At 46.2% G+C, this 10,623-nt stretch overlaps 1 pseudogene across 1 annotated transcript in view; it reads left to right on the plus strand.

Moving 5' to 3' along the window:
* The window catches only part of LOC311364243 (serine/threonine-protein kinase PAK 5-like), a 22,788-nt pseudogene extending 13,273 nt beyond the window's left edge, over positions 1 to 9,515 (plus strand). The window contains exons 4-8 of the transcript XR_014684213.1: positions 2,257 to 2,390; positions 6,059 to 6,185; positions 7,091 to 7,216; positions 7,728 to 7,862; positions 9,056 to 9,515. The product of XR_014684213.1 is annotated as a serine/threonine-protein kinase PAK 5-like (transcript). The remainder of the gene's footprint in view (positions 1 to 2,256; positions 2,391 to 6,058; positions 6,186 to 7,090; positions 7,217 to 7,727; positions 7,863 to 9,055) is intronic.
* The last annotated feature ends 1,108 nt before the right edge of the window (positions 9,516 to 10,623 follow it).

The raw sequence follows: 10,623 nt of genomic DNA on the forward strand, positions 1-10,623 counted from the left end.
AGAGAGGGAGAGAGAGCGGGAGTTTGATGATACCGCTGGTGTCAGCACCAAAATGCTAGCTTAGCTCAACTGAAAATGATGCGTCACTTTCATGTTTTTAAAGTTTGAAGTTTTACTTTCCAACAATTTTCTACTACTTTTTCAATAGATTTAAATATGAAAGAGATCGTATCCCAACTATAAGCATAAAAAAGAGCAATAAACCCAGTCTGGGAATTTCTAATAACTATGCTTCTGATAGCCTGCTCCTGTTTTGGAATGAAAGTTTTATAACTCACACCAGCTTTTGACCCCATTTCAAAAGTCTTTTGAGCGCCGTATTTCTACGTTGAGTCCTTTCACAGACAAAAGTTAGCTATTCTCATCTCAGCAAATAAGAGGATGTTTGAAGGCCGGATATTGGTACCGCAAGATACTGCAGATAAGAATGCAGAATCTTAGGGGGGGGGGGAAGGAAAGACACTTGTCTTGGGACCTAACTTGCCTTAACCAAGGACTCGACTTAACCTGACTTGACTTCAGCCTTTCATTTTATTGAATGACAATGTTTCTATGTGAAGCACTTTGAGTCTGCCTCGTGTGCTATATAAATAAAGACTGCCTTGCCTTTCCTTGCCTTGGTCGAGACTTGGACCAAATTACTCGAGTCACGAAAATGTCTGTCACAAAAACGTACTCAGCATAAGGGTAATATAGTTACTGGAGTTCTCTGACGAGACAATGTTATGTTCCTGATGCTGCCTAATGGTGTTATGCAGCGGTAGCTTGCGTAACAGACGTACTCTGCTCAGAGCCAGTGTAGTATGGGGTTTTTCTTGGTATATAAGAGGGCCTCTCCAAAAGCGCCATTCTGAGCATCTGTGTCAGGCTGACTCAGAGAGGAGGACACTCTGCCCTACTCCCAACCTCATCACAATGGCTAGCCTGATCACAACAGCGTTTCCTTATAAAACATAACATTTTTTCTGTCTTTTTATTTTTGTCGTCATTGCGCTCACGGTAGACTTTTTGTAAAAAGTGACCAAAAATAGGTCTTGTGTTTTTTGGAAACGGTCGAGGCTATGAGGTTCTATCAAATAAGTCTTAACAAGTAAACAACAATTTAGGCGAATAAGCTGTTAATCATTTAGGCTCACAAGTTTACATAAGTGTGGGCTAACAAGCTAGTATCCGTTTTTGTCTTAAAAGCTAGACTTGATTTTGGCTAATAAGCTAAAATAAATTCAGTTTAACAAGCAAACATAAATTTAGGCTAACAAGCAACATCCATTTTGCTTGTTAGCAGGGCAGAGCATATTTTGCAACGTAGTTAGTGATAGGTCTCCGATGGTGTTGTAAGCACTTGCTGAACATAAATTAACAAAATTGTTGACACTCGACACCAGAGGCCTGCATGCACATAATCTATTCACTGCTAAATGTCATTATTTTTGCATTGAGCGTGAACCCAGTCACTATTATCCATGACACTTGTTTAAATACAGCAAAAGATATCCCAGTATATTTATATCATATTGGCAGAGGTGAATTTGAAGCATTAACTTTGTGTAGTTTGTGAGTGTGTCGGTGTGTTGGTGTGTGTGTGTGTGTGTGTGTGTGTGTGTGTGTGTGTTTTTGTGTGTACACACACGTGTGTATGTGGGTGTGCTTGAGCTTGTGTTTGAGCAGCGGTGGGTGTTTAATTTCAAAGCAACGTACTTAGTGGGATCCTGTTAATGTTTCAATGTAATCCTCTTTCGGGTAAGCCTCCTCAACATGTACAAGATAGAACAAAACTACCGTTTTCAATTATTGAGGTTATTTCATTAATTCATGATGCAAATGAATACATCTTAGACTTTGAAATGTAATGTGTAACACAAATGCTTTGTAACGCACAAAAAAATTATCTTTGATTGATATTAAACATGATTTATTTTTGTCTTATCTTTGTGTGTGTTTGCGTGTCCATGCCTGTGTGTGTGTGTGTGTGTGTGTGTGTGTGTGTGTGTATCTCTGTGTGTCCGTGCTGGTGTTTTGGGTTTGTGTGTGCGTGTCCATCCCTGTGAGTGTGTGTGTGTGCGTGTGTGCATGCTTGTGTGTGTCCGTGTCTGTGTTCCCGTGTGTGTGCGTCCATTCCTGTGTGTGTGTGTGTGTGTGTGTGTGACCGTTCCTGTGTGTGTATGTCTGTGCCTCTGTGTGTGTGTGTGTGTGTGTGTGTCTGTGCCTCTATGTGTGTGTGTGTGTGTGTGTGTGTGTGTGTGTGTGTGCGACCAGGTGGTGATCATGCGGGACTACCACCATGAGAACGTGGTGGACATGTACAACAGCTACCTGGTGGGGGACGAGCTCTGGGTGGTCATGGAGTTCCTGGAGGGAGGGGCGCTGACTGACATCGTCACCCACACCAGGTGAGCCACCAACACAACCCCAACCCCCCCCCCCCCCCCCCCCCCCTTCCTTACGTCGCCGACCACGACCACGGACCACGGAACACATGAAGGCTAGTGAACTGTGCTTCCTAAGGTACCATGGTAACGAGGGACCATGACAACAACAACTTCAACCGTGGAGATCTAGTAATACTAGTAATACTAGTCAAAATAATACCAGTACAGGATTTTTTTTATGCTCAATTATCTATTTCGTAAGGGTTTATCTGTAATATGAAATATTACAAATAACCAGACAATTCGCTAGTTACAGCAAATAGAATATTTGCTCTAACTAGAGACTTGATCGTTGTAACACTGGAAAGCGTCTCGTGTAGTTAACAGGGTGTAGCGGTAAAAATGAAAAGCAGCAGCGGTAATCCAGCCCCTAAAAACACCATAATCAAAAGCTAATTTATTCCAGCCGCTGAAAGACAAGCCCCCAGAGTGCAGTTACACAATGGAGACACGCACAAGAACCGGGGTGGGGGGGTGTGCGGGGGTAGGTAGGCCCGTAATAATGATCATAATGGGATAAGGTGGGCTCCATTCACCCACCTGCCCGAGTTTTCTGAACACGGTCACTGTCCCTGTGAGTTATCTTATTGTTCTACTATCGGCGAGGTGTTTTTTTCTATGGGGGTGGTGGGGGCCGCCCCCCCGCCCCCACCACCCCCCACCCCCGCCGCTACATTTTCATTGTTTGTTCCGCTTACTTTGCGGTCTGCGTTTAATTACAGTCATTTGCGCGGATTGTCAGTGTTAGCGAGTGTCAGCGGTTAGCCGCGTGTTAGCGGTTAGCAACACGTTAGCGGCGTCTGGGCGATAATGACATTGCCGTTTGGTGATGCAGAGTGAGTGTTTTCCGGGGGCTTTTCTCACTCCCCGTCACGTATTTGCTAGGGGTGGAAGCTCACTCTCCCACACAGATGTTTACTCGTGTGTGTGTGTGTGTGTGTGTGTGTGTGTGTGTGTGTGTGTGTGTGTGTGTGTGGTGGATGTGAATATGCATGTGTGCACATATTCACCCACACAGATGTTTTGTGTGTGTGTGTGTGTGTGTGTGTGTGTGTGTGTGTGTGTGATAGATAAACTGTCCATTTGTGTACAGTATTTGTTTGTGAATATAAATACCAGTTACATGCCTGATCAGCCGTGCTATCTCGCTCTCTCTCGCTCTCACTCTTGCTCTCTCTCTTTCTCTCTCTCTCTCTCTCGCTCTCTCTCTCGCTCCACATTAAAAGCTCCCCTTACGCGATGAGTGCATTGAACGAGGAGGGGATTCTAAATGCAGAGGCAGGCCTCGCGATGGGCCAGAGTTCGCCTCCATTTAGATTCAAATGAGATATCTCGTATTCCACGTCTCTCTCATGAAATTTTAATTGCCGCTCGCCTCTCCTCCGGTGCGGCGGTTGACGCGTGAATATAAACACAGCGTCGTAATATTCCATTTAAAAGCCGTAATAGCCCAGAACGATGGCAGGGATTCTCTGTGGGTTGATGTCAACGATATGGTAGCCGACGAATGAGTTAGCATGTTGCTAATTCAACACACGTCCAACTCTTTACTGTCAGTTCTAAATAACGATAAGATATCTGATGAAAAGTTAGCATGTGGCTAATTCAATACAGGCTAAAGCCTTTCTGTCGGTTAATAATCCCGATAAGATAACTGATGATGGAGTTAGCATTTTGCTAATTCAATACACGTTGAACTCTTTGTCTGTAAAAAAAATCACGATAAACTATCTAATTGATGACTTAGCATGCTAATAATTCAATACACTTTTTCTCTTTCTGTCGGTTAATAATATAATCTATAATCTAATGATTAGATATCTGATTAAAGAGTTAGCATGCTGCTATTTTAATACACATTCAATGCTTTCAGTTTTTTAATAATCCTAAAATATCGGATGAATGAATTAGCATGTGGCTAATTCAATACACCTTCAACTCTTTACTGTTGGTAAATAATCATGATAAAATATCCAGTGAAAAAGTGAGCATGTTGCAAATTAAATACTCGCTAAACAAACATGATACACGTGTTGGATTAAATCAGATAGCTCCGAAGCAATGCAGACATATATCAGGGAGAAGGGGTTAATTCTTCTGGTGTTTTGGACCACTGCATGATGCAATGATTTCCAACTGTTTCTAGTTCCTTCGCACATAAGCTCTGTGGATTGTTGTCAGTCTATGCACATTACAATCACACATACATACACACGAGCCCGCACGCACACACACACACACACACACACACACACACACACACACATGCACACACGCACACACAAACTGAAGAGAAGCAGAAACAATTAAACTCGCATTTACATGATCTCCTGATGCTTGTAATGTCTCCACTCTACATGAATTAACACAGTGTATAGCCACAACAATGTGTATGTGTGTGCATGCCTCTGTGTGTGTGTGTGTGTGTGTGCAACTCAGGTATTGCGGTATTGTGCTTAATGACATTACAGGTGTATTATCATTTTTCAAAGTAATACATTTTTTTTAATCAAGCAACGATGTCTGCATACATACATACAAAACGTTCCATTTACTTTAACAAGTTGTTTTTCTATTAAACGAAAGCTAATTGATCTCCCATGATTGTTAATGCATACATGTGTGACAGTAGAATCTGCCACAACCTTCAGGGCCCAGTGTGCGTGTGTGTGCGCGTGCTTTCGTGTGTGTGCGTATGCTTATGCGTGTGGTCTTGTGTGTGTGTGTGTGTGTGTGTGTGCGTGCGTGCGTGCGTGCGCGAGAGAGGTCCACCAAAGCATGCATTGTGAGGACCGCTAAAGGCGTGTGGAGGCAGTGTGTGTACGGCCCTGGCCAGCTGGGTTTTCATGTTAATGTTCACTGAAGCTGTGTGTTGATGTGCGAGAGCAGCCAGACTCTCCATCTGGGTCCTAACAGCCTAGCGCTCGCCTGCCCCGACTACCAAAGCAGCAGCTAAAACAACCACAGGCTAGGAAAGGGGGAACATGTATGAGACATAAAGTGAACAAAGTCAAACGATGACGCACAACGTTGAAAGTGCGTTCAGTGGGTGTTGCAAACGGCTAAACGGGGGACTCAAACTGCGATGCCACAGCCTCGTCGTCCACACTGTAGCTGCAGAATCAAACGTAGTGGAAACGTGCGCGTTGTGCTCGAAATCACCTCGCTGTCTCGCTGAAGAGGCCCGCTGCTGCCGAAACACACGCAAGCACACCCGCGTACACGCATGTTGGGAACCCGTGTCGTCTCTGTGATCAGCAGAACAGTAAAACAAGTGTTTCCACCGTCACCACAATCCCCGTCGCGACAGGCAGCTTCCGATCGAGACACGGATTATGAGAGCCGAGATGATCGATAGTCTGTACCGTACGGCCGGGGCCCGCTCCTCCGCGCTCCGTTTCAATCCATATTCGGGACAGATAAATCAATTACCTGTCAGTTTTATGGACCTGGACCCACGTGATACTTTTTTGATGATCTGCCGTGTGTGAAATATCGCTCAGAGTGCTATTAACATTTATGGCGCACTTTTATTCCTGCGAGTCTTTTTTTTATTTATTATTCATTTAACCGTGATTCTAATGTGTGTGTGTGCGTGTGTGTGTGTGTGTGTGTGTGTGTGTCCTCAGGATGAACGAGGAGCAGATTGCGACCGTGTGTGTGTCCGTGCTGCGGGCGCTCTCCTACCTTCACACACAGGGGGTCATCCACCGCGACATCAAGAGCGACTCCATCCTGCTCACCAGCGACGGCAGGGTAAGGCTGTGTGTGTGTGTGTGTGTGTGTGTGTGTGTGTGTGTGTGTGTGTGTGTGTGTGTGTGTGTGTGTGTGTGTGTGCGCGCACGCGCGTATGTGTGTCTGTATGTCTGTCGGTCTGTCTGTATCTGTTTCTGTTTCTGTGTGAATATGTCTGTGTCTGTGCGCGTCAACGCGTGTGTGTGTGTGTGTGTGTGTGTGTGTCTTACAGGTTTGTGAATAAAGGACTCTCATTGCTTTCCATTCATTCTCAAATTACACACACTGGACAAATTAGTGTTTGCACGTTACCTACACTCTCGTGTGTGTGTGTGTGTGTGTGTGTCACATTCGTAGACACACACACACACACACACTGACCTTCTCCACGGGTGCCAGTCCTACTGCTCGTCAACAAGCGACGCCAGCAGCTCATCATCGCCAATTACCACATAGGGTACACCCCCACTAATTAAATCCTTCCCTAACACCTCCTAACGAGCTGATAGGACATGATTAATTGGAGGATAATTAGCTGCTGATATGTGGGATTAGTAGTGGAGTTTGAAAAGCTTCTTCATTACACGAGGTCAGTGTGTGTGTGGAGTAGGGTGTGTGAGACGGGAACCTCGGAACACACCTCTAGTGTCGTATGAAAAGATGTTGCAGGAAAAAACTTTTGATGTTGGTTGTTTTTATTTATCAAACCCGAAAGATTCGATAATAGAAATAAAAATGATTTATAAATATAAAAGAAAATGCATATAGATTTTTTTTAAATATCTATATAATGAATGAAAAATGTAATATTTTGCTATTATCTTCTTTTTTATTTTTTACAAGCGTAAACATGATCATGAGCACCGGCGTTGGAGCAGTTAGCAGAGTACGTTAGTGATGTGTTCTCTGTGTTGCTTCCCTTGCAGATAAAACTGTCTGACTTTGGCTTCTGCGCCCAAGTCTCCAAAGAGGTCCCCAAGAGGAAGTCTTTGGTGGGCACGCCCTACTGGATGGCCCCCGAGGTCATCTCCAGACTACCCTACGGCACAGAGGTGGGACACGCACGCTCACACACACACACACACACACACACAGGCGCATGCACACGCAAACACGCACTTACACGGTACATGCACGCACGCACACATACGCACCCACTCTTTAAGGTGGGAACTAAAATTCAACTCTACAATGAAAGAGTTCATTTAAAAAAGAACACACACAAGCGCACACACACACACACACACACACACACACGCACACACACACACACACACACACACACACACACACACACACACACACACACACACACACACGTTAACAGGCATCCATGCACACACAATCACACAAACACAGTAACTGATGCAAACACAACACACAAACAAGAAAACACACACCCACACCCACACACACGCAGACGCACACACACACGCCCACAAACTTACATATGTAGCACAGCACCCAAAGTCAACGTTTGTGTGTGTATGTGTTGTGCGTTCCACGTGCGCGCGCGTGTGTGTGTGTGTGTGTGTGTGTGTGTGTCTGTGCGTGGCCATCCAGGTGGATATCTGGTCTCTGGGCATCATGGTGATAGAGATGGTGGACGGAGAGCCCCCGTACTTCAACGAGCCCCCCCTGCAGGCCATGAGGAGAATACGGGACAACCTGCCCCCCCAGCTGAAGGAATCTCACAAGGTGAGACAACACCACGGCTTCTCTTTTCCGCGACGCCTCACACACTAGAACACAGCAAGTAGGCCACGTCCACATCCTCCACTCTACTGCCCGTTGTGTGCTGGATTACAGCCTTATTGTGTCCGGAACATCAGAGGCTTATTTTGTATTTTCAGAGGGTTTCTATGATAAGGAATGCGTCGGGTATTAACAGCGACGGCTAAACGAGACATTGCACCTTTTTATTTCCGTACAGTAATACGATATACATGGACTTGTATTTCCTCGCGATCGCGTTGAGTTACACAACGGTGTGTGATGAGGACAGGGTTTGATTACGGTTGAGGTGGATAAACAAAGGAATGAAGGGTAATGAAAGGAGCCGGCGCGGGGTAGAGTACGGGTTATTATAGCGCAGCGCTGTGCACCTCCCCCAAGGTGAGGGGACGCAGAGGACAGTGGGGGGCACGGGCCTAGTAAGTGCATCTATAAAACTGCCATTTGGAGCAGGGAAGTTATACAATGGCTTTTATTGTGCCCTTACAATGCTCTCTCTCTCTTTCCCTCTGTCTTTCTCTCACTCTGTTTCTTTGTCCTACTCGTTGTTCTCTATATTTCTCTTTCTCCCTCTTTTTTTCTCCCCGCTCTTGGTCTGTATGTTTTCGTGTCCACTCTCTCTCTCTCTCTCTCCTTCTTTTACTCTCTCTCTCTCTCTCCCCGTCTCTCTCTCTCCCCGTCTCTCTCTCTCCTCTCTGCTTTCTTCTCTCCCCCTGCCCACCTCCTCCGTTCCACTCCCCTGTTCTCGTTTCCTTCCTGCCTCTCCTGTATCTCCCTCACTTCCTCGCTCCTCCCCTCCCCTTCTCTTTCTATCTCCATTCTTCCTACCCCTCCCTCCCTCCCCTCTTCTCCCTCCCTCCCTCCCTCTCTCTCCCCATCCCCCTCCCTTTCTCCCTCCCTCTTCCCTCCCTCTCTCTCTCCCCTAAATTCCCATCTCTTCCTCCCTCTTACCTCCCTCCCTCCCTCTCTCCTCCACCTCCCTCTTTCCTCCCTCCCTCTCTGCCTCCCTCTCTCCCTCACCCCTCCCTTTCTCCCTCCCTCTTTCCTCCCTCCCTCCCCCCTCCCTTTCTCATTCCCTCTTCCCTCCCTCTCTCCCCTAAATCCCCATCTATTCCTCCCTCACTCCCTCCCTCCCTCCCCCCCCCCCCCCCCCCCAGGTCTCCTCCGTCTTGCGGGCCTTCCTGGACCTGATGCTGGTGCGCGAGCCGTCCCAGCGGGCCACCGCCCTGGAGCTCCTCCAGCACCCCTTCCTCAAGCTGGGCGGACCCCCCTCCTGCATCGTCCCCCTCATGAGACACTACCGCCACCGCTGATACCCTTAGACCCCCCGCCTCTCCGCCCCCCAACCTCGCCGCCCACCCCTTCTTATAAACCCAACCCTCCACCACCACCACCACCACCACCACCACCACCAACCCCGCCCCCGACATTAACCCGCAAGGAGGAGGAGGAGGAGGAGGAGGAGGTGGAGAGAGACTCTCACCACGGCCAACCGGAGAACGGCTACACACGACGCCACCGGAGTGGCGCGGTGGTGGCGGCCGCCGCGGCTAACGCTAATACTCAACACTTGTAACCGACGACGTAGATTAGACGAAGAGGATTATTACTGTCATTTAAAAAAAAAAAAAAGTAAAACCGACAAAACCAAGTGGACACAGGTGAAAAAGAAGAAGAATTCAAGGAGGAGGAGGAGGAGGAGGAAAAAAGAAACACATTTTAAAACTGTTTTTGAAAACTTGAAGCGGAGTTCGCTCACACTATAGGAACTCACCTTAGACTGTTTGGAATTTTGAGCAAAAAAACCTGAAAAAACGATGGGGGTTGACGCTGGGAGCCGAGTCAGTTGGTGGGCAGCAGAACTAGAACTTTCCAAAAAGCTTCTGGGGGCGGTTGGCTGACACACTGAGTCAAGCCCCTCCTCCCCCACCCCCCTTGCCCGTGGGACAGGGTGCTCTGCTCCAGACAGAAGCAGTGGAAAAGCAGAACAATCAGGAGAGAACGCGGACGTGGGATCGACTAGTGATGACTGAGTTAGTGTGGCTGCTGTGTTGAGTGTCGACCGTCCAGTCGAACGGAGCGAGCTGTCCTGAAATTTCACTTCTTCTCTCGTCACACACTAACGGTGAAATTGTATTTTAGAGAAACTTGTAAGTTTTTCTGTACAGTTTTGATAATTTGCAGTATTTTATCGTGTTGTAACCATTGTGATATTGCAGTATTAAATAGAACTTTCTGCAGAGATCTTTCCTACTATTTATAATCCTTTTTTTGCTTAAAGATTTAAGAGATATCCCAAATAAACCAACCTAATCTTAACTGTTCCAAAAAAATGAAACTATATTTATTATCTTAAATTTGTAGACACAACTTAAATTAAATGTTGTAAAAAGGGTGACGTCACAACTTTTTGTATGATGTTTGAACTATTTATTTATTTTTTCTGTTGGAATTATTATTGATTTATTTATTGGTTGCTTTCATTTTGTGTGGCCTTTTTTTGGGAGGGGGGGGGTTTGTTAAAAAAAAAAAAAAGTGCAGAATCAGCAGAACTTTTTTTTTTTTGCTTTTCTTTAGTTTGCTCGATCCTTCAAGCAATAGCCCCATCCCGCCCCGACTTATTAAAAAGAAAACATACGTTTCCCCGCGTTCACGATACTGTTACGGCACCGAGCATTACATATGTAGCACAGCAGCGACTTAAAGGGCCGGTGGCACACTTACG

The sequence above is a fragment of the Micromesistius poutassou genome, assembly GCF_964030765.1.
Source record: "Micromesistius poutassou genome assembly, chromosome: 19".
In the NCBI taxonomy this organism is placed as follows: domain Eukaryota; kingdom Metazoa; phylum Chordata; class Actinopteri; order Gadiformes; family Gadidae; genus Micromesistius; species Micromesistius poutassou.